This window comes from Trachemys scripta, chromosome 1 (genome assembly GCF_013100865.1).
Source record: "Trachemys scripta elegans isolate TJP31775 chromosome 1, CAS_Tse_1.0, whole genome shotgun sequence".
NCBI lineage: Eukaryota > Metazoa > Chordata > Testudines > Emydidae > Trachemys > Trachemys scripta.
The window spans coordinates 249360776-249385188 of NC_048298.1; the positions used below are offsets into that span (position 1 = coordinate 249360776).

The 24413-nt window shown below is 44.0% G+C and overlaps 1 protein-coding gene across 1 annotated transcript in view; it reads right to left on the reverse strand.

Moving 5' to 3' along the window:
- The window catches only part of UBAC2 (UBA domain containing 2), a 149145-nt gene that overhangs the window by 88027 nt on the left and 36705 nt on the right, over positions 1-24413 (reverse strand). The gene's annotated exons all lie outside the window — the stretch shown is intronic.

Sequence of the window (24413 nt, forward strand, 5' to 3'; positions counted from 1 at the left end):
GATCTCACTCAGTGCAGGAGTAATCATATTAACCCTTGCTAGGTCTCCAAAGCAGAACAATATACTGTGGTCAATTTATCAAATGCTGCAGAAAGAATTATTATTATGAGAAGTATACATCCTCCATTGTAATTTCTATTGCATGTTGCTATCTGAAAACTTGACTATGCCAATAAACTCAAATCCTGATACTCCTCTCATGTTGGTGAGAATCAGTAGTAATTCTAGTTTCATACCAGTATAAATGAGAAAAGAATGAAGCCATATGTATGTATTGGCATAAGAAGATATTTTATATGATTCACTTCATTAATGTAATACATGTCATCTTTAATTATAATCTAAATCATGATTAAGAGTAATCAAGTTACTAGTAATCAGAATTGTAATTCTACAAATTGTTAATGACTTATTTTTTGTTACAGGTAAAAACATTACTGTAATTCATTTAAACTAGGGTTGCTATCTTCATTTGGACTTTCCTCTACGGTCTTTATGGAAAAAAAAACAGATGTTAATCAATGTTCAGTTTTAAATGAATTATCTAGGTTTAGGGGAGTCTTTACTGGATAACTTATATGATTTATAAGAGTTGCTAAGGTTACAACAGCAATGAGATGCGGTCTGTGTTTCGAAATTGTTTCTCAAACAGCACAAAGATTTTCACAACATCACCCTTACAAGCTCTAACCTGATTAGCCCCTCGCCTTTGGATAGCTACTGTCTATCTCTCCATCTACTGGTCCATTGCTGGTGGCTGAACCTTCACTCAATTTGCAGTAACAGAGGCCAGACAGAGGGCATTTTGAAGGGAAATAATATTGAGTAGCAGCAGCAGGCCATATTACAAACTGAGGAGGAGGGCTACAAAAATATTACTCCACAGGAGGAACAGACAGAACCCTTGTCACTTGTTTACTGTAATCTTTTTTGTTTAGCATCCTACTATTGAGGAATTTGGGGAGGGAGCAGGATTCAGGCAGATAGCATACTCTTTTGGAGACAGTTTCTAAGGATTTAGAGAGGAGAGAAAAGAGAAAAAAAGTGACGTTGCCGGCACACTGCAGAGTGTGGGGAACAGAAGAGTGAACCCCTGAAGTCTCAGGAGGTATCAGAGGGCAGCAGACGGCCCTCTGAAGTTGTGTGGAAAAGAAATGGTTGCAAGAAAACAGTAAAAAAGTAAACAGTTTCCAATGCCTGTTTGGAACAAGGAAGAGGATAGCACCCAACATACGGTAATGCATGGTTTTGACACCTCATACAAAAGGTGAAACAAGCAATTTTATTAGTATTTCACTTTGTGGTTTTGTGTATCTAAGGCCTTGGCTACACTTGCACGTTATACTGCAATAAAGCCTCTCAGAGCGCTCTACCTTACTCCCCGTCCACACTGGCAAGACATGTAGAGCGCTCTGACTCCCTGGTGGAGCACTCCACCTCCCTGAAAGGATTAACAGCTGTTGCGTATTGGGTAAGACGCTTCAGTGCCAGTGTAAACAAGAAGTAACGTTACAACGCTCTAATTGACCTCCAGAAACGTCCCATAATCCCCTTAACTGAAGTGGCCTCTCTTGTCTTTGTTGTGAACTAAGGGACGCGGAAGTGCCCTTTCAAAGCTCCATTTCGGAGTGCCAGCTACTTATCTGGTCTGAGGCCTAGTCTTCACTTACCGGCTGGTCCGGCGGCACACCATCGATGTTCTGGGATCGATTTATCGCGTCTGGTTAAGACGCGATAAATCGATCCCGGATCGATCCCGGAAGTGCTCACAGTCAGCGCCGGTACTCCAGCTCGCCGAGAGGAGTACGCGGCATCGACGGGGGGAGACTTCCTGCCGCGTCTGGACCGCGGTAAGTTCGGACTAAGGTACTTCGAATTCAGCTACGTTATTAACGTAGCTGAATTTGCGTACCTTAGTCCGATTTGGGGACTTAGTGGGGACCAGCCCTGAGAAAAAAACAAATAGCTAATGTTTGCTTTGAGTGAGTGAGAGAGAGGTGGGGGAGGGAGGAGGGTCTGAACTTACAAGACAGCATGCTGACACACTCTCAGCACCCCAAAAACCCACTCTCTCTCCCCCCACACTCCCTGTCACACTCCACCCCACCCCTCCATTTGAAAAGCCATTGCAGACACTTGAACGCTGGGATAGCTGCCCATAATGCACCGCTCCCAATGCAGTTGCAAGTGCTACAAATGTGGCCACGCCAGTGCGCTTTCAGCTCTCAGTGTGGACAGACAGGAGTGCTTTCCCTAGTGCACTCTCTGAAGGCAGGTTTAACTTAAAGTGCTCTACAGCTGCAAGTGTAGCCAAGCCCTAACTCTGGATGATAATCAAAACCCCAAATGTCACACAGCTCCACTAACTACAAACCTATTAGAGTTACAAAAATAGTGTGTGTAACTGAAATAATGATTGTGACCAACTGGTGTGACTACCTGGGTTAATGTAAGCAACAATTAGTTCAGCCTAATCTTTTGAAAGAATTGGAGTCATAAAGGGAATCTACTGTCCTGTTTAATAACTTAAATTTTGCTTCTGCTGTAAATCTCTCTACCTATCCACTCTGATAATCAAGTGGTTTAAATTTTAACAGCAGAGAGGCACAGTCCCCACTCCTACATCTTCCCTCGCTCTCAACCTCCCCAAAAAATGAGCATGAGGGGCGAGAACAAACTTGACTAACTAAAACATTTTTAGATGTCAGTGTTTACCTGGAATAATACACCAATACACAATATTTTCCCTTCAGCTGATGAACTTGTACTCTAATTTTTGCAGAAAAATTGTGGGAAAAGATAATCATTAGCTTGATTTTTTTCTTCAAATTAGAATTCCTTTTTTAAACGTTCATATACGTAAAGACAAACAATTTTCCCTTAAGGCTATATATCATCTTTCCAGAACACTTCTATTTCCTCACAAACTGGAGGTCATGCATCATTACAACGGAACATGACAGCTAGGAATATGAGACTTGCCATGCCAGACCATGACATCCAGTCTGCTATCCTGCTTTAAATAGTGGTAAGTACTAAGTGATTCAAAGGAAGATGAGAGATGCCTCATACTATAGCAATGTGCTCATAGGAGTATTTTCTTCCTAATCCCAAGTAATCCCAAAAAATCTAGATTGTAAATTGCACTTTCACGACCAAGAGATTGCACTACAGTATTTGTATGAGGTGAATTAAAAAATACAATTTATTTTGTTTACAAATATTTGCACTGTAAAAATGATAATCAAAAATAATATACACTTTGATTTCAATTACACAAAATACAATACATATGAAAATGAAGCAAAACATCCAAAATATTTAATACATTTCAATTGGTGTTCTATTGCTTAACAGTGCGATTAATCACGATTAATTTTTTTTAGTTAATCGCATGATTTAACTGCGAGTAATCGACAGCCCTAGTTCAAATAATTTCTTCCAATATATACCACTTGGCATTTGTGAACAATAAATTTAATCCATCATTCTGCCCATTCACTTAACTTGCTTAAATTCCTCACAATCTTCTCTAGTTTTTCAACAACTAAATACTTTTGTCAACTTGAAATTCTGCTACCTTCCTGTTCACCCCTTTTCCAGATCACTAATAAATATACTGAACAGCACACATCTTATTACAGTTCATTGGTGCAATCACTTGTTAACCTTTTGCCAAGCTGAATAATAGACTATTTATTCCTACTCTGCATTAAAGAAGACACTAGTACAGAGTGAAGCAACAGGAAGACATCTTCTTGGTAAGCTGTGTCACTAAATAGATACGCTCTTGTGTTTTGTACAATCTGGCACTTCATCATGATGTATCATCACTTTATCATCCTACATATAAGTTGGTACTTATTACCCATATAAGACTCACTGATCTGCAATTTGCAGGATCATCATAGAGCATTTTTGCAACATAATGTATTTGTCTATCCTTGAGTCCTCCAATACAATAAATGATATTTTATGCATTTTTTTGGTAGCTCAGTCACTTCACCCTTAAAATATATTCGTAACTCTTGGATGAATACAATCCTGTCCTCATTACTTACTACATTATAACCAATTTCATTTTATGGTAATACGGAGTATCTCCTTGAAAACTCTGAACTACTGTTCATAAAGATAATTTACAAATTTGATGCTACAAAGTCTTGTTCCTATTAAAGTTGTTTTTGTACAGTGTGGGTTTGATTTTACACTTACTGGTATAGTTTCAGTGGAAAATTAACAGCTTTTTGTAGCACCATCAGTTTTTTCAAATCAAATATCTTCTTCTTCTTTTATCTGTGACAGTAACTTCTGTTTTTAAGCCAGCAACTAACAGCTCTGTGGTCCCGGAGACTGTTGCAACGAAATCACTTGGCTCCTCTGCAACATCAAACAAGAAAGATAAGGATGTTGCAGAACAGCTTGGTGAGTTCTTTGCAACTGTCTTCATCATAAAAGTCCATCCCAGAACTATTCTTTGTAGTCAGATATCAAAATAGAAGATGTTTGAACAAAGTGATGACTTCTCAAAAAGTGTGTGCTCATTTTAATCAGAAATATAACTCTGAGCATAAAAACAAATCAAGCAAAAAAAATGAACAAAATTAATACTAAAAAGCCTTGTTACTTACACATACACTGAGTCTGCAAATTCCCTTCCTGATCAGTAGTTTAAAGACTTGAAGGACAGGTTCTAAATTTCCTAGTAGTCTACTGGAACTACGGTCTTGCTAGCTGCTTCTCATATACTTAATAACTTTGTTCTTTGTCACCTGTCTTTAGCTATTTGCTCATTAAAGCCCCAGTCATACAACTGCTCCTATCTGGAGCTCCACTGAACTCACCGTTATTAAGCAGTTAAACAAAAGGAGGTAAGTCAAGAGTAGTTGCTTCTCTTGTGTGCACCTGAGTTAGCTATTCCAATAACTTATTTATGAAGTCATCCAATCCCCTGCTTCGCGTTTGTTTCAACAGACTTTTCAGTCAAACAAAGATCAGACATTCTGTAAACCAGTCACATTTATAAGATTATGGTTAACACAGGAGCTGAATGGGAAGACTATTGTTACTCCTGTTCTGAGTTCTTCCCCAAGAACAGGTACCTAGCAGTACTGTGTAATTTGGAAGAGGGAAGGTGTAGTGGTAAGGAATTCAGTCATGAGACATTTAGAAAGCTCAATCTGTGAGGACCATGGGATGAGAGAAATGATTTACCTACTTCATACAAGGATATCAGATTCTAAACAAAGAAGGTAGACAGATCAGAGAACACCAGAGAGAAACTTGTAAGAGTGATGCAATTCTTGACTTCAGCATGGGGCTAGAGGGTGACCAGATGTCTTGATTTTATAGGAACAGTCCCAATTTTGGGGTCTTTTTCTTATATAGGCTCCTATTACCCCCCATCCCGATTTTTCACATTTGCTGTCTGATCACCCTACATGGGGCACTTATTTTAACTGTGCTATTTTTCTTCAAACATAAAATGATAGAAGTCACCATCAACATTAAGCCAAGTTTTTAAAAAAAAAAAAAAGCTAAAACTATCATCTTTTCAGAAAAGTTTATCCCAAGCCTTTTAAAGTGAACTGCAGGATTTCCTTCTGCATTCCAAGAGGATTTACACCTCCCCATCTTCCTCTCCTCTGGCTATGCATGAAGAACACTTCCCCACAGAGGAAGGAAAGGAAAAATCCCGGTCTCCAGGCTTGCTACCAGCAAGGAAAGCTAGTCTCCTTACAACTAACCCCTAGGTGGACTGAAAATATGGCCTTCTAGAAATCTACTACAACAGCAAGTGAAAAAGAGATGCCCTCCGTGCCATTCCCCAAAGTGAAAAGACTCTCTTGGCAGAAAGGTTTTCTCCTCTTTCAAGGAGTCAGTTTATTACAAAGTTTTTGGCAAAAGAAAAAAATGTCATAATAAGAGTTGTCACTATACTGTGTCCAATTTTGTTTGCATCACCTTGAGAGAGCTACAGTAGAGACTGGATAAGTGGTTACAAGTACAGTGGACCTTCCATAGGATTGTTCAAAAAGTAGGATTATTAAGCTTGACAAGGAAGAATTGACTTGACTGACATACAGTGAAAAAGTGACTGTGACAGAATACACCCCTGCGTTCATACCTTACAGACTACTGTAATAATGTTTGTACAAGGTATGCTTTGTGAGATATTTAAAACTCATAATTTACTGAACAATAATATACACCTCTACCCCGATATAACGCTGTCCTCGGGAGCCAAAAAATCTTACCGCATTATACCGCATTATAGGTGAAACCGCGTTATATCGAACTTGCATTGATCCGCCGGAGTGCGCAGCCACCCCCACGGAGCGCTGCTTTACCGCGTTATATCCAAATTCGTGTTACATCGGGTCGCGTTATATCGGGGTAGAGGTGTAATAGCAAAATGCCCACAGCAACATTATATATGAAGTTATAAACAAACTGAGATCATGACTAAAAGTATGCTTTCCAGATAAGTTTGGGTAGTGGCCAAACCTGTTCCTCAAAGACAAACTGATGTCTAAGCCAGGTGTAAACAACACTGATGGACCATTACCTGCTAAGTGGCCATTCCTTGGCAAGAAAGAGGGTAGGAGGAAAAAAAATCTACATCTTAGCAAAGAAACAGCAGGGAGTTTCCTTCCACACAGCATGCCTGTCACCTTGCTCCCAGCTGAAAATGCTTCTCAAAGGGGGGGACAGGACTACAAAAAGGGGCAGTCACACACACACCTCCTCTCTCTGCCCACTGCATTCACCTGAAAAAGACAAAGGAAGCAGCTGTTGGACTCTGGAGAAGGGGTCCTGACCTAAAGAGCTTGGTCAGTAAGACAGCTGAAAGCATGTGGTGAGAAAACTTTGCTTTGAATCTAATATAGTTTGTTAAATTAGCTACTAGTTGCATTTTATCTTTAATTTTCTTGCAACCATTTCTTATTTACACTCACTTAAAATCTCTCTCATCATAGTTAATAAACTTGTTTTATTATTTTATCTAATCCAGGAGCTCGTCCCTGGCTGCTGCATCGAGAGACGGCGAGGGCGGGGGGGGGTCCTCTCCCCTCACTGCAGCCCCGGAGCAGCCTGCACCCCCAGCCAGAGCCCTCACCTTCACCCCCACCCCTATGCCCCAGCCCTGAGCCCCTCCCACATCCTAAACCCCTCATCCCCAACCCCTCCCCCAGAGCCTGCACCCCCAGCCAGAGCCCTCATCCCCCTACACCAAGCCCCCTCCCACACACTGAACCCTCAGCTTCACCCCCACCACACATCATCTCCATATTGGGGCACATAACAAAATTCATTCCGCACATGGATGGGGATGTGCTGGACGCCGCTTCCCCCTGCTCCCATTGGCCTGGAGCGGCGAACCACGGCCAGCAGGAGCCGCGATCAGCCAAACCTACAGACGCGGCAGGTAAACAAACCGGCCCGGCCCACCAGAGTGCTTACCCTGGCAAGCTGCGTGCCAAAGGTTGCCAATCCCTGCTGTAGCATAACTAAGGCTGGTAAGAGCCAAGGTGTGGCTGGCTGGCTGGCTGGAGCACACATAGACATCTTTGGGAGTGACTTATATGCTGGAGGCTGTTTGTGAGCAGTCCAGTTGGAGGCTACAGCAGCAAGGCATTGTAAAGGGCAGAAGTCACACAGCTACCCATCAGTCTGGATAGTGCCCCAGTACGTCACAGTGATCACTCTCCTTTTAGTTTTATCATATAATATGAGAACAAAGACTATGAAATTAAACATTAAAAATTAAATTCAGACTATAAGAGTATTAATATTTCTATATATTATAGTTAATTAGTGACTTTTTGGAAGTGCCTGCATCTTGCTATGGCAAGTTAAACAGACTACTCCAGTGGTCTGTTATACTGAACAGTGGTCAGTAGATGGCAGCATTTATGTGATCATTACTCTAGTCTTTCACTGCAAGGGAAAAATTTTCACTGAGCTGAATGAAACACCCTCAGATATATGCTGTTTTCTATTACGCATACTTAGTTTTACTAAATTGAGATTGCACATATTAGCTGCAAATCATTAATAATAAAGTCTCCTAACTTCCTCTCGCCAATATAATAAATAGTCTAGTTTTTTAGTTTTTATTTTAAAAAAATAATGGAGATGTCCTATCTCCTAGAACTGGAAGGGACCTTGAAAGGTCATCAAGTCCAGCCCCCTGCCTTCACTAGCAGGACCAAATACTAAAATATGGGCTTAGTTTGCTGAAATATGTACGGGGGTATTCACTGCTCAAAAATGTAATGCAGATTCAAGATTGACTGGCAGTGCCTTGTACCTTTGTAGCATGTGAAATGCACCTATACTTAAATCTCTGAAAACTAGGAAATATAGATTGAAGGTAATGTCTCTCACACCACACTTGCACACAACCTTAATTTTGCCTCCCTGGAGTTAGCAATTGCCATAGGGACTAAATCAACCCTGACATCTCTCTAAAATAATTTGCCAATTTCTGTATTATGTTCAAGAAAATGCTGTATCATTATTCCTCTTCATACACTCCTGCTGACTCTAATGACTCTCACTGTGTTAGGTCAGGTGTACATGTGCTGATCCAGAGATTAGTTGCAGCAAGGTGCCAGAGCTCACAGTACCATCTGAGGAGAGGTGCAGTTGCTGCTAGAAGGATCAGGGATCCCCTTTTTTCTTTGCTGTGCGATGTTGGAGGCTTGACTAGGTAAACATAGTTGCCTCTCTTGGTTCTAAAAATCTAAGGGTATGTCTTCACAGCAAAAGATCTGCACAGGCTAGCCCACCTGAGCTAGCCTGAATCCAGCTAGCTAGAGAGGGTAACAATAGCAGTGAAGACAGTGGCATGCAGGCCTCAGGTAGTACCAGCCTGGCATAGACCCTGGGTACGCACTCGGCTTGCTAGCCGGCTCTGAAGCCTGCGCTGCACTGTCTTCACTGCTATCGTTACCTGCGCTAGCTGGATTCAAGCTAGCTTGGGTAGGGCTAGTCCATGCACAGTTTTTAACAGAGAAAGTATGAAAGTTTCAAATAGTCTAAAGAGTTACTGGGATGCTAGTATGGCTGTCACAGTGACCTTCCCATGGTCACATGTCACTAGGCATGTCCAGAATTAAATGGAATATGAGAGTGCTTCACCCCTTTCTTACATTCTCTGTACTGCCATTTACACAGAGATGCACCCTCTCTGCCTTCTGTGCTGCACTGTTGCTCTTGGAAGTTCTAGCATTTTGGTGGCTTGCATCACTATGCACTACAACAGTGGTTCTCCACCCTGGGAGATGGTGAGCGGTCCACCAAACATGACCAACGTTAGACTCGCTTGGGCCCAGCGTAGAAAGCTAAAGTCCTGACACGTGAGTCTGAAGCATCAAGTCCCACTACCCAGGACTGAAGCCAAAGCCTGAGGAACCTACCTTTGCAGTGCCCCCCATGGTGTGGGGCCCTGGATAAGTGTTCTGCTTGCTTCAGCAAACTAAGCCCATATTTTAAATAAAAACCAAAAAACTGGACTATTTATTACATTGGTGAGAGGAAGTTAGAGGACTTTATTAATTATTTGCAGCTAATATGTGCAATCTCAATTTAGTAAAAGTATACTTAATAGAACACAGCACATTTCATTCAGCTCAGTGAAAATTTTTCCCTTGCAGTGAAAGACTAGAGTAATGATCACATAAATGCTGCCATCTACTGACCACTATCCAGTATGACAGACCACTGGAGTAGTCTGTTTAACTTGCCATAGCAAGATGCAGGCACTTCCAAACTCTCAGAAAGGTGAAAAATCCCCATTATGCACCTAGCCAGTTTAAACAGTTGTGCAGTGCTGCACATTGCAGAGAGTGAAGAGAATTTCTGTTTCTCACAGGGAATTAAGTTATGTTGTGAAATGTGAGGTTTGACTGCCAATATGATTATAGACTTACAAATATTGTTAAAGGTTCTAACATCATTCATTTCAATTTAAAATCTAGCCATGCTGGTTTTTCTCTTCTTCGGAACAAAAACGTCACAAATTAACTATAATATATAGAAATATTAATGCTCTTGTAGCATTAATATTTCTATATATATTATATGTTTACATTAGTAATACAAGTTTATATTTTATTCTTCTAACTCCAGACATAGAAATAATATGCACAAACAAGTAGGATGAACACACTCAGATCATAAGATTTGTAGTGATACCTTACAAGAGACCTTTTGCATAAAGCAGGGATTGGCAATCTTTGGCAGGCAGCCCACCAGGGTAAGCACCCTGGGGGGCCAGGCCGGTTTTTTACCTGCCGCATCCGCAGGTTCGGCCGATTGCGGCTCCCACTGGCCATGGTTCGCTGCTCCAGGCCAATGGGGGCTGCGGGAAGCTGCAGCCAGCACATCCCTCAGCCCGCGCTGCTTCCCGCAGCCCCCATTGGCCTGCAGCGGTGAACCTTGGCCAGTGGGAGCCGCAATCGGTCGAAACTGCAGACGCGGCAGGTAAACAAACCAACCTGGCCTGCCAGGGTGCTTACTTGGCGGGCCGTGGGCCAAAGGTTGCCAATCCCTGGCATAAAGCATATTCCAATTACCTTATATTTACACTCATAAGCATATTTCCATAAACATATGGAGTGCAATGTTACACCCTCCTGAACTTACTGCCGGAGTCTTGGACACTGTCCATGGAGGAGGCAGTACATTTAAAATTCCCGTTTATCTCTGGTTACACACCCTCTCTGTACCTTTAAACCCTATGATATCATTCATAGGTGTCCTAGCAAAGTTCTGGTTCCTGGACCCTGGGTGTCTGAAAACATGTTGGGGTGCAGTACTGCTAACAGTATGCAGATAGCAATATCTGTTAAAGTGTAGGTGTCTTGGCATTTAGCCACCAATGCCATGAGGCGGTGTTCCTCAGTTTCCTCCTCCACACAGCAGTGTAGGCCTGTTATGCTTCTGCTGCTGTGACAAGCTCCAAGCCTGTTTACAGGCATAAGCTGAAAAGCAACATGCTTGTGGGACTGTCTTGTTACCATCCCTAGCATGTACAAAAGTTTTTTTCACAAATGAGGTAAGTTACACATCTTTAAAGGGTTTACTGGTCTTGACCCAAAGATGAAGTAGCAAAAGACACAAGATTAACAGCTAATTTATGATAGACTTTGTTCACACAGTTTGGCTTGTTCAGGGTCTATTCCATTTTTCAATCCCTTTGTGTACCATGGTAGGTACTCAAGATTCTTCTGCCTCTCAATTCAGGCATGTGTTTGAGGTTTTGGCAAGGAAAGGGTACACTGCAACCATGCCTGCCCTCAGCCCCTCCCTCTGGAATCTCTTTGTATTGGACCCCTCCCCCTTTGTGAAGCTTCCCAAATGCAAAGTTTTCCTTCTTCCAGCCTTGAAGAGACAGTGTTATCTCTCACAAGGGTAGCAGGAACAACATTTTTCAATGGAATGCTTTGGATTGGTAAGATTCCCTCGGTTACCCCACTCTCTGTTCCCAAAAGTTCAGCTGGGTGGACTCTCCCCTCCAGGATAGGGTTACCATACGTCCGTTTTTTCCCCGGACATGTCCGGCTTTTCGGCAATCAAACCCCCGTCCGGGGGGAATTGCCAAAAAGCCGAACATGTCCGGGAAAATGCCGGCCGGGCACTTCCCCTCCCGGGCTCTGGCGGTGCAGGGTCCGGAGGCATGGGGGCTGCCCGAAGCCGGTAGCGCTCGGGCAGCTCGGCTCTTAAACAGAGCCGAAGAGTCAGGGGAGGAGCAGAGCCTCCGGCCACGGCGGCTCTGCTCCTCCCCTGCCTCTTCGGCTCTGTTTAAGAGCCGAGCGCTACAGGCTTTAGGCAGCCCCCATGCCTCCGGACCCTGCGCCGCCGGAGCCCGGGAGGGGAAGTGCCCGGCCGGGGGTGCAGGGTCCGGAGGCATGGGGGCTGCCCTAAGCCCGAGCGCTACGGCTTCATGGTTTGCCGGGCAGCCTCCAGACCCTGCGCCCCCAGCTGGGCGCTTCCCCTCCCGGGCTCCAGCTGCACTGGGGAAGCGCCGGCCAGGGGCACAGGGTCTGGGGGCTGCCCGGCAAACCGTGAAGCTGGTAGCGCTCGGGCAGCCCTTTTCACGTGGCTGGGAGTGGGAGGGAGGCGGGGCGGAGTTAGGGCGGGGCTGGGCGGGGCTGGGGTGGGGATTGGGCGGGGCCAGGGCCCGTGGAGGGTCCTCTTTTTTTATTTGTTAAATATGGTAACCCTACACCAGGAGATCTGACTCTCAGTCTTCCCTACAAACCTGATTTACAGGTGAGGAATCTGGGGAAAAGCCTCTCTACAAAAGGTGGGCAGACCCTCCTGTCCCCCCTCACCTTCCGTCTGGACTTCTCTCTCTGGGCTCCCCTCTGAGGCAGACAATCCTGTTTCCCCCAGAAGGGCAGTTGACCCTGATCCAGCTGTGGGCTCACAGCTACCAGCTATGACAGACCCTTCACTATCCAGCAAAATCCCCCCCACCCCTTTCACTCAGGTTGGGCTTGCTTCCAGCTACAGAGTCCTTGGGCTCTGTTTCCACCGCAGCAGTCACCAGGACCCCAACTTCTATCTCCAGGATACACATCTCTGTGCACCCCAGGGCAGGACCTGTCCCCTGCTGACCTGCAACTTCCTGGCAGTCAGCAGTTGGGAAGGCCTCCCTGTTACAAGGTGGAACATCCCCCTCTCCAGGGAGATGATCACAGGACAAGAGCAGGCTCTATCCAGTCCTTCCTGCAGGGACCTGTCTTGAGCCCCGGGGCTACAGGAACTGGTTACGACCATCCCTGTCCCGAAAGCTGCATTCTCCATTGCTACAGAGGAATTAAAGAGACATTCTCCTATTCCCCCAGCAGCAAATGTGACTTCAGCCTCCCCCTGGGGCTTTTAGCACAAGATTCCTTCTTGTTGCTAACAAACCCTGAGACAGATTCTGCCACATCAAAAAAATCATTTCCTAGTAGAAACTGTGCAAAACTGTGTGTCACTGCTGCAACAGTCAGTTTAGCCTGCAAATCACCAGTTTCCATGTGTACCTCAGCTAAAGGTGCAAGGACTTTGTAACCTCCCACCAATTCTAATTCGGCCATTTTTCCTGGTAACAAATCCTTCTCCTGGATCTGGTGCCTCCTGACCATAGAAATTTCTGCACCAGTGTCTGTCCATCATCCTGGGAGCACTTTGCCAGTAAGCTTAACAGCATGCATATGCTCACTGCTTGGTTGTGTAGAAGCAACGTTTACAAATCCTGTAATCCTGTAAAGAGGCAGCAGCCTGGGATACTCCTGTGCTCTGAGAAGCAGCAGCTTCATTAATTACCTGCTGCCTGTTCCCACTCAGCCAAGGACATTTATTCCTCAGGTGCTCAGTGGACTTACAATGATAGCACCTTCTGGGCTCTTCTGATTGTACAGGAGACTTGAGATGAGTAATAGGGAGATGGGGAGGTGAACGCCCAGTCTCCTTTTTCCCCCAGGGGTAAAATGGTGATTTTGCTTTCCACCAACCCTGTACCCTCTGCCAGTGGTTTATGTTTAATTGCAGATTGTGACTGCTCGTAAGAGTCTGCAAACCCAGCTAATTCCCCCACTGCATTCACCTTTCTGTCCCTCAAATACTGTTCTGCATCATCACTGCCCATATTCAGGAACTGTTCCTGAGTAACCAAATCACACATTTCTTCAAAGCTTGTAATGCCTTTTCCCCTCACCCACTTGCCTAACAAATCTCTCATTTCATTTACATAAGCCACATTACTCAATCCAGATCCCCTTTTAAGACTCCTGAATTTAACACTGTAGGTTTCACGTGTAATCTGAAACTGTTTCAAAACCAGTTCCTTAAATTTACCATATAGTGTGAAGCATCATGAATAGGTATCTTACTGAATATGTCCAGAGCTCTCCCAATCAATTTTGCAACGTAAGTGGTCATTTTTTGATCTTCAGGAATTGCATGGAGAGTGCACAGTCTCTCAAAGGTGATGAAATATTCGGCAATATCACTGGATTCATCATACTGCGGACATAACTGCTCCCATTTATGGATTTTTAGGGAAGTAGAGCCAGCTGCTGAAGGGTTTTGTCTCTTCCACTCCGTTACAGCCAGTTCATGCTCCTGTCTCTCAATTTGGGCCTATATTTCTCTGTCTTAAATCCAGGGCTTGCTGGTGGGCAGCTTTTTGTGCTTCAATTTAAGCCTGTTTCTGGACCTCCATAGTTTCCCTGACTACAGCTGCTTCTTTGAGCCTCATTTCTGCCTGCCACATTTGAAACTCACGGTCCTTTTCTTCCACTTCCAGTCTGGCCAGCTCTAGTTTTGTAGCTGCCTCACTGGTAGTCATTTTCCTGCTTTCTTGAGCTTATTTCCCTCACCCGAAATAAACATGCATGGTGTTCTTAACACATGTTCCAAAATGAGATTGGTATACATGCCTGTCTCAAACAAAGGAATGCGTGTTACTGCCTAAATGGAAATCAAGCAGGAAGGGAAACAAAATAAGCTCCCATAGGTGAGCAAAAAACAGTAGGGAACATCCTTCCATACGGACTTTGCCTCCTGAATCTCAATTGGAAATATTTTCCAAGAGGAGTCTGGCACTATTAAAATGAGGAACAGACACCCAAGGCACTCCCCGCTCCCTGCCCATATCATTCATGGCATCTAGAAGACAAAGGAAGCAGCATTCGACTAGGGGAGAGGTTTCCGACCTAGAGAGTTTGGTCAGTAAAACTGCTGAGAGCATATGGTGAGAAAACTTTGCTTTGAATTTAACATAGTTCATTAAGTTAGGCTCCAGTGGTGTTTTATCTTTATTTTTCTTGTAACCATTTCTGACTTTTATGCCTCATTATTTTTACTCACATAAGGTCTCTCCCTTTGTAGTTAACAAACTTGTTTTATATAATCCACTGTGTTTAAACTGAAGTGTCTGTGTAAGATTCCATTTGGGGTAACTAGGTGTGTGGCATATTATTTCTATTAAAAGAAACACGGACTTTATTTGAATTTCAATTGTCCAGGAGAGGGCTGAGCAATACGAAAGGTAGGGGTTGTTTTTTTTGGGTGGGGGGGTGAGGGGGATTTAAGACTGGGAATGTGTGGGGGTCACCCTGCAGTATAACCAATGCTGGTAAGAGCCAAAGAGCCAGGCTGGCTGCAGCACACACAGTGACATAGCTGGGGGCGACTTGCATGTTGGAAGCTGTTTGTGAGCAGTCCAGATTGGAGGCTACAGCTGCAAAGCACTGTAAAGGGAACCCCAGGTTAGAGGGCAGAGGTGGCACATCTACTCATTAGTCTGGATTGTACCCTGGTATATCTCAGACTTCTACTCACACTCAGTCCAGGTTCAATCATCAGCTAAAAGAGGCAATGACCCTGGTGGGAACAGTCACTCTGGAGTTCATGTGGTCCTTGTCTGGAGAGTAGACCTACCGGAGTCAGGCCTATAGGAAGTATAAATGAAGTCTGGCAAATGATATCATATAAGTACACGAGGCCATGTGGCCTGTTAGGGAAGGGCATAGTTTGACCATAGTTTTTGATTTCCAAGTAATCTGTGTTATCAGATAGCACATTGCTTGATTTTTTTTGGGGGGGGGGGGGGGGGGGGGGGAGAAAGTTCTTGCTGAATTTAAGACCAGTGTTGCTCCAATAAAGTTTACTGTCTGCATGGGGATCAAAATGGACTTTTCTTTGCTCATGTGGATGCCCAGCACTGCTGGCAGATGCAGCAGAAACAAAGTCATTGACCTGACCTCATGGTTGGAGCGACTTGTTAGGAGCCAGTCATCCAAGTTTGCATTGCCGTGACATCTAATTTGGGCTGCACACAGAGAAAATCTTCATGACTACCCTGGGTGCTGTTGCTAGTCCGAAGAGAAGGAGTCTGAATTGGTAGTGTGTCTGAACTACCAGGAACTGAAGAAATTTTCTGACTTTTGAATAAAGATGTTTAATTGTCGAAAGACCAGAACGGGTCTCCACCCTCCATCTTTCTTTGGAGGCTAAGAAATATTGGGAATAGAATAGAATCCTCTCCACTGATAGTGAAGTGGCACTCATTCTGTTGCCCCTCACTGGAGAGGAGAATCTGCTTCACAGCAAAGAATCTCCTTGCAAGAGCGGTTCCTGGAGCAGGACCAGAAAGGGAAGGCAATTCGATGGAGTAACTATCTAGAACCCATCTATCATGACAGAGTCTGAATTGTGGGCAAAAAGTGAGAGACAGCCTGAAAGATGGAGGGAACAGAAGCAGTTGGCATCAACAAAAGTAGGCATTTCTCAACTGAGACATCAAAAGTAGCCATTAGTGGGTGGGTGGAAATGGGTGGAGATTGTGATAACAGAGAGGACCAAAAATCAAGGTCTCTAAATTCTATGATGCTTGTGTGAAGGCTCAGCTGGATGCCAGTAGTAAAATATTTGTGACAGGAGCAATCTTGGCCTATATGCCTGCCTGTGGTTTTCTCTCTTCGGAGCTGGGATATAAATTCCCAAGAGGAGGAGGATCGATCTAAAGCAATGGACCCCAAACTTTTTATGTCACGCCCCCCCCAACCCGTAATGCAATCGGTCCATGCCCCCGCCAGGGCCGGGAGCCGGGTCAGGGGCCAGGAGCCAAGGCCAGGGCCAGGGCCAAAGCTTCAGCTGGGGCCACGGCCAGGAGCAGAGCTAAGCCAGAAACTGGGGGCAGGTGCCACTGCTGGGAGTAGGGCCAGGACTGGACTGTGGTCGGAGGCGAAGGCCAGAGACTAGGGCCTCAGCTGGGGACAGGGCTGGGGCTGGAGTGGAGTGAGGGCAGAGCAGGGCTGGGTGGCATTCCCTCCTTGACCCCCATTACGGGGGCACACTCCACACTTTGGAGACCACTGATCTAGAATCCTTCAATGAGTACAGAGACTCATCAGTATTATCACTGAACAAGTTTGAATCAAATCCTAAATCCTCTGTGATGTTCTGCACCTCCCTGGGGAACCTCAAAGAGTGAAGCCAAGAATCACACCTCAGAACTATACCAGTGGCTAGCCCTCTAGATGCTGTGACTGCTGCATCCACCTCAGCTTGCAGGGATGTTTCTGCTGCTAGTCTGCTTTCCTGAACGAAGGACTGAAATTGGGCTCTGTCTTCAAGGGGAGGTTTGTCCTTAAAGTCTTCCAATCTAGAGCAATTGTTAAAATTGTATTTCACTAGCGATTCAAATTGCAGGCTCACAGAGGAGAATATTTTTCTTCCCAAAGAGTCTAACCTCTTTGAGCCCTTGTCAGACGGGGTGGTCTTAGAAGGTTGTGACCTTGCGCTTTCCATGATGCAGTAATCATCTTAATGCATTGCAGGATGCCCCATGTAGATGCAAAGATTGGATTTTTCCTAAAGGATGTAGGTAGCCTCTTAAGAGACATAAAAGAAGAGAGGGAACCAAATGGCATAGCTAAGCTTTTTTCAATCTCAAACCAGGCTTGTGAGTATACAGTTACTGGGGGGGGGGGGGGGGGCACCACCTTTCAATAGGATACATTTGGAATGCTACACAATATAGATACAAATCTGGCAACCCCATATCTTCAGTTGCCCAGGATTTTTTTAAGAGTCTTGTGTGACAAGCGAGGCTGTGTGTTTTATCCCATATAAATGTCACGATGAGCCTATTGATTTGAGCAAGGAGCAAGGGAAAGACTTTGAAACATAAAAGGCTAATGATTTAAGTCAATCTTGGGCAGATACTCATTTTCGCTATTTCTATTCTCCCCAGAAAGGACAGAGAGAGGAGATGCCACCTCTTTACATCCTTGGAAATTTATTTTAATGTATAGTCCATATTTATAGAAACACTTTTGGGAAGATTAGGACAAATTTTAACACTTAAATAGTTATTTTCTTGCATATTTGAAATGGAAAATGCCAAAACTTTTGGATAAATCCATTGTGAGAAATCTTTCCAAAAATATGAGCTACATTCAGTAATGATGAGATTGAGGAGGACGAATTCTTCAATAGTACAAAAATGTTGTCAGCATATAAACGGATTTTGTATTCTTTCCTGTTTATGGTCACACCTTCAATGCCCGAGGGCTGGCATATGTTCATTGTCAGTGGTTCAAGAGAGACATTAAAAAAGAGGGGCGAAAGGGGACAGCTGTGTCTTGTCCCTTTTTCTAGATGAAATGTGAGTGAAATAATTCTGTTAGTTGATAGTGAATTGTGGGGACAATTGTATAATACATTGACCCAATTCAGGAATGATTGATCCCGATCTCTTTTTTTTTTTTTAAATCAAAGGCTCTCTCTAGATAGAGATAAGGCTATGGAGCAGTGGTTCTCAACCTATTTACCATCGTGGGCCACGTATGCAGTCCACAATGAGTTATGTGGGCTGCAGATTGAGAACCACTGCACCAGACACACAGTGGCCCGCCCAGCGTTGCGCTGCCAGCCTGCCCCTTCCCCTCACGGTCAGACCCGCACCACACGCCACACCAACCCCCTGCTCCTTGACAGACCAGAGCAACAAAATTTGGGTCACAGCTGTGTGCTAATTGGGGCCACAGGTTGAAAACCACTGTTATGGAGGGAATATTTGATATCGGAGCTTGCTGGATCAAGTGAGCAATTTTTCTCATATTATCAATAGCCAATCTTCCTTTAATAAAACCAGCCTGGACCTGTGTGTATAATTGATACGATGATGGCATTCAGTCGTGTCACGAAAATTTTTGCAATTATTTTGCAATACGTTTTATATAGAGATATAAGGCGGCAACCACCTTTGTTATTCTTTAATATGAAGGTAATTAAAGCAGTTATGTCACAAGACATGGTTCCTTTTTGGAATGTTTAAGTGAAGACTTTTGAAAGAATAGACAATAGCAGATTACAAAATGTTACTAGACTCTCTGGACAAGGAACTAGATGAGTTGCAGAGAACGCACAAGACTGAGCCCAATAATAAAAATCTCCTACATTCTCTAATCAACGCCAAAATATAACTATAGTGAATACTTATCCAGCCAAGTCAAATTTGACTCAACAGGGTCAAACAAATATATTATGAATGGAGAGATAAAGCAGGTAAACTGCTTGTCAGAACACTTAAGATGGAACTATCCACCAACAATATTTCTTCCTTGTTACAAGAAGATGGGAGTGTTGTCCTTGAAACAACTGATATAATTAATCAGTTTAAACAATTCTATCAAGCTTTATATAAGCAGTTGACCAATTTGATAATTCATCGAAAACCTACCTTTTCATACCCTAAGTTCAGAACAAGTGTAGTTTATGGATAAAACAACACAAGAGATCAAACAGGCTATAAAAATATGAATTTCAGCAAGGCCCCTGAGATGGATGCCTTTCTGGCAGATTTCTACACAACATTTTGTAATCTGCTATCGTCTATTCTTTGGGAGGCATGCTTTATGCACGCACCCCTTATGGTAGCTACCAGAGCTTCCCAAAAGATGGTATCTGAGGTAAATGGGTGCTATTTTCTTGTATAAAGTTAGAGATGACTGAATCAACTGTGGAACAAAACTTTGCATCTTTCAGTAGCAGAGTGCTCAGATTCCACTAGAACAGCGGTTCTCAAATTGTGGGTCGGGACCCCAAAGTGGGTCATTTTAATGGGGTCACCCTGGCTGTCAGTAGACTTGCTGGGGCCTGGGACCAAAGGCGAAGCCCAAGCCCCACCGCCCAGGGCCAAAGGCAAAGCCAGAGAGCTTCAGCCTTGGGTGGCAGGGCTCAGGTTACAGGCCCTCCGCCTGGGGTGGGGCTCGGTCTTTACCATTGCCCCTTTCCCCCTTTGCGCGTGCAGGGCAGCAGGGCTTGGGCAGGCTCAGGCTTCAGTCCCCCCTCCTGAGGTTGTCTAGTAATTTTCGTTGTCCGAAAGGGGTCGCAGCACAATGAAATTTGAGAACCCCTGACCTAGAAGATTTTAATGATGTGTAATCAGCATCTAAGGTAAGTATAACTGGAGTATGATCTGAAATTAATTTATTATCAATAGCTACTTTTAGGCATCTTGCAATCAGTTCTGAAGACACAAGAAAAAGTCAATTTTGGAATAAGATGAATGTAATGTAGAGAAATATGTATAGTTATCCTCCTTGGGGTGTCCCCATCTCCACATATTTTTTAAATAAAATTAATTCATTAATAAATGAGGGTTGACCTATTGTGCTTTGAAAGCTGGGCCTTATGTAATTGGATTTGTCCAGATGTCTATCTAGTGTAGTACTCCAATCACCTCCCAGTATTACAGGAATGCCTTTTTAATTGGAAAGAATGTCTGCAATGTCTTTAAAAAAATTCAGAATTACCTTCACTTGGACTGTAAATACTTTTTAGAATTAACATTTTTGAGTTGAAACAGCCTTCAAGAATGTATCTTCCTTTGTGATCAGACCAAGACTGTACATATTGAAAGTCATATTTTTAGGAGTTAAAATGGATGTGCCTTTGCTCTTAGAATTCAATGATGAATGATACTCAACACCTAACACATCATCTTGACTCTATTGGCATATATTTCTGCTACATGAGTTTCCTTAAATAAAGCTAGCTGGCACTTTTTTTATCTGAGATGTTTCAGGATTTTAATTCTTTTGAAAGGTTGATTAAATCCTCTTACATTTCAGGAGCACACTAAGAAAATTCATGGCAAAGTTTTAAATGATATATTAAGACATATAACCTAATTCTAAAGAGATGCATTTTCCCATTGATATTGTAAAATCACATCTCTAGGGTACCATCTGTATTTATACATATTAGATACTGGTTAGTTTTAAATGAATGTATGCCTTCATTTAAGCCTCTAAGAATGTAGGGTATACAAAAAGACTTATAGTTAAATATCATGTCTCTTCCAAAGTTTATTTGTAATAGAAAACAAAAAATTAGACTTAAAATATATTTGCATGTAGAGATGTTTAGACTATTATTAGATAATATAGGAAGGGGAGGAGCGGATGGAACTGAAGGCATCAGGGATGTGAACGTACCCACATTGGCTTGTTTTAAGTCAAATATTACCCTGTAAATATCACTGGGTGTTCTAGAACATGGATAATATATTCCTGCCTACAGAAATTTTTATGTATTCATAAAGTCTCATCACATGTAAATTAACAACTGATTTGGTAAATCAAAAATAAAATAGTATAAAATCTAAATATGAAAAATACAATTTAAAAAAATCTTAATAGTATGTCAAATGCCCTGCACAAAATTGAATAACTAGTGCTATTTAAGATTTAGGTTATAGTCCACTTTGTGTGTCAGGAGTATTGACTATTCCAAGGGACTTGTGGTTACCATAGCTCAGTGGTTTGAGCATTGGCCTGCTAAACCCAGGGTTGTGAGTTCAATCCTTGAGGGGGCCACTTAGGGATCTGGGGCAAAATCAGTACTTGGTCCTGCTAGTGAAGGCAGGGGGCCGGACTTGATGACCTTTCAAGGTCCCTTCCAGCTCTAGGAGATGGGATATCTCCATTAAAAAATAATAATAATAATAACAACACAATCCATCAGAGACAGAACTAGCAAAGATATTCTGTCTAGCACTGCAAGTTGTGACGATTAGTGCAGATAATACTTCAGCCAGTAGATGGTGCTATATATCCCAGAAAAATGTTAAACTGTTACTCAATGCATTGCAGAGCTATACAGTTGTTATTGCTCAATTCCAAAGGAGATCAACAGAAGAGTTTAGCCTAACTGATTATCTGCTAGGAGCTGGAAGATTATATAAGCAAATGTTACCATATCTATAAGGATACATAGAAAAGCAAACAGATTTTTAAACTTGAGGCATGCTTTTTATGATAAAATCATTCTGCTATTTTTCGTCAAACCTGGTCTCAGTCTTTCAGGTGTCTGCCAAGCTACATATGGATTTTTACAAACTCTTGTGGAGCCTAATATATCCATAGTGAAGGTGAATGGGTACTTGATGCTGTTTTCCAGCTCTCTCCACCCTCAACGCAGAATGCAGGTGGAAAGTAGAAACACGAACAGCAGACATTCTCAGAAATCTGCCAACAGCAGAACTCAAACTCACAGTCGGAGAGTATGGTTCAAGTTCAAAGGCTGCAGGATATTGCCCTTGGCTACTCAGTGACTCTGTCATGTGTATCTCTTGCTTGCCACAGATAAGCAGTCCTATAAAGCACCTATAAAGCATGCACAAATCACACACTGGTTTATTATCCAAACTTGATCGACCCTGGAGATACAATGTTCATTCCAAATAACTTTTGAAATATTGCTTCCCCAAAGGGGCAGTGAATGCTGGACAACAGCAGACTTGAACCCCAACTGTGTGATACAGTTTGGGGTAGATCAGGGCAACAGTTTGAGCCCCAGCTGTATGCAAAAAACCTATAAGAATGTAAAATATTGATGTCATGTGATTTTTGTAAGGGGCACTATATCTTACTAAGTCCTTGCTCAAACCACCCCAAATTTAACCACTAACCCCGCGCCTATCCCAAGCCCTAATGAGGCACAGCAAATTTCAAGATGATCTGAGCATGCATGTGGGTTACAATGCACTTAGAAAAATCAACTGTTAAACAGTAAACTAATCTCAACCTCAACTACAATGGTGCTTACCACCCCACATTCATATAAACTTAAACAGATTTCCGGTTAAGTTTTCAACAAATAAAAGCTGTGGTTAGTGCCCAACGAAGGCATGTGAACTCACCCACAATAACCAGGTTGGTAATAGTTAACAGATTGTGATATTGGAGACAGGCATTTCCTGCACAGTTGAAGAACTGGCCTGAGTAAGAAGTTTCAGTCCCCCTTTCTTTCTGATGGACACATTAACCCTAATGGTGGTAAACTGAGAGTGAAGGAAAACATGCAAGATACAGCTTGTTTCCTACTAAGCTGAAGTTGTGGATAATTCCTCTCTCTGAAGATGCAGGGCTCTCTGTATCCCCTGCGAAGCTCACACAGTGCAACAAACGGGCCAGGTGACTAACCCATTGTGAAACTACTCCCCTTTTACTATGCTAGGAATACAGCAGTATGACAGGGAGAGAAAGAAACTAACCATGAGTTGCTTCCTGTTACCAGATTTGCCCGTTACTTTGGGGTACGCTCATTTATTCGGGTTACTCTTCTGGGGGCGGGGGGGGGGGAATTCTGTAATTCTATCAGTGTACTGCTTGGGTCACTTGTGTTTTCATATGGAGCTCTACTTCTCCCTTCTGCAAGTCCCCTACCCTGCAGGACCTAGGTTCCCTAGGGCTGGGTTTCTCCAGCCCCAGAACCGGATGAACACACACACACACACACACACGCATACATTAACAGAGCAAGTCTGAATGAACCGGGTCAATCAGCACTTTCAAGCTGTCACCCTTATGTGTCACAGGTTCAGCATGTCCCTATCCCCACTCTCACATCACAATTGTACTGGCAGTAACCTACTTGATGAGCAAACCCCACAGTATTTTGGGCACTGCAGGGATCTTTAGCTTAGGTAAAAGAAGCGTTCCTGTAGAATGAATGGTGGAAGCTAAAAACACAAAAGAGTAAAGTTCAGCAAGAGAGCGAGAAGCAACCAGCTTAACCATAAAATAGGGTTACCATTCGTCCGGATTCCCCCGGACATGTCCGGCTTTTTTCAGTTAAAAATAGCGTCCGGGGGGAATTTGTAACTGTCCGGATTTCCCCCCCATGCAGAGCGCGCGCAGCTTACAGGGCAGCCGGCGGGATCCTGCCACTCGCACGGGGCTCCGGCAGCCTGAGCCCTTCCTCCACTTCCTCCTCCTCTCCCCTGCAACTTGAGACCACTCCCTTCCTCTCTCTCCCTCCCTCCCCCCCCGCCCTGCATTCGCAGATCGCCGGCCGGCCATTCGCCTCGGCCTCCGGCAGTCTGGAGCTCCGACCCTGCTCCCCTCCCCCGCTGTTGAGCGCGTCACTCTGCAGCACAGTAAGGGGGCCAGGGGCTCAGAGAAGCGGCAGGGAGGTTCGGGGGGGAGGGTAGTCAAGAGACAGGGAGCAGGGAGAGGGTTGGATGGGTCAGGAGTTCGGGGGGGGGCTGTCTGGGGGTTGGGGGTGTAAGGTTTTGGGCAGTCAGAGTATAGGTGGGGGGTCTCAGTAGGGGGCAGTTAGGGGACAAGAAACAGGGAGGCTTAGGTAGGGGGTGGGGTTCTGGAGGGCAGTTAGGAGCAGTGGTCCCAAGAGGGGGCAGTCAGGGGACAAGGAGCAGAGGGGTTTAGATGGGTCAGGAGTTCTGGGGGGGGCTGTCAGGGGGTGGGGGTGTGGATAAGGGTTGGGGCAGTCAGGGGACAGGTAGGGGGTAGGGTCCTAGGGGGCCAGTTAGGATGTGGGGAAGGTCTCAGGAGGGGGCAGTCAGGGGACAAGGAGCAGGGAGGCTTAGGTAGGGG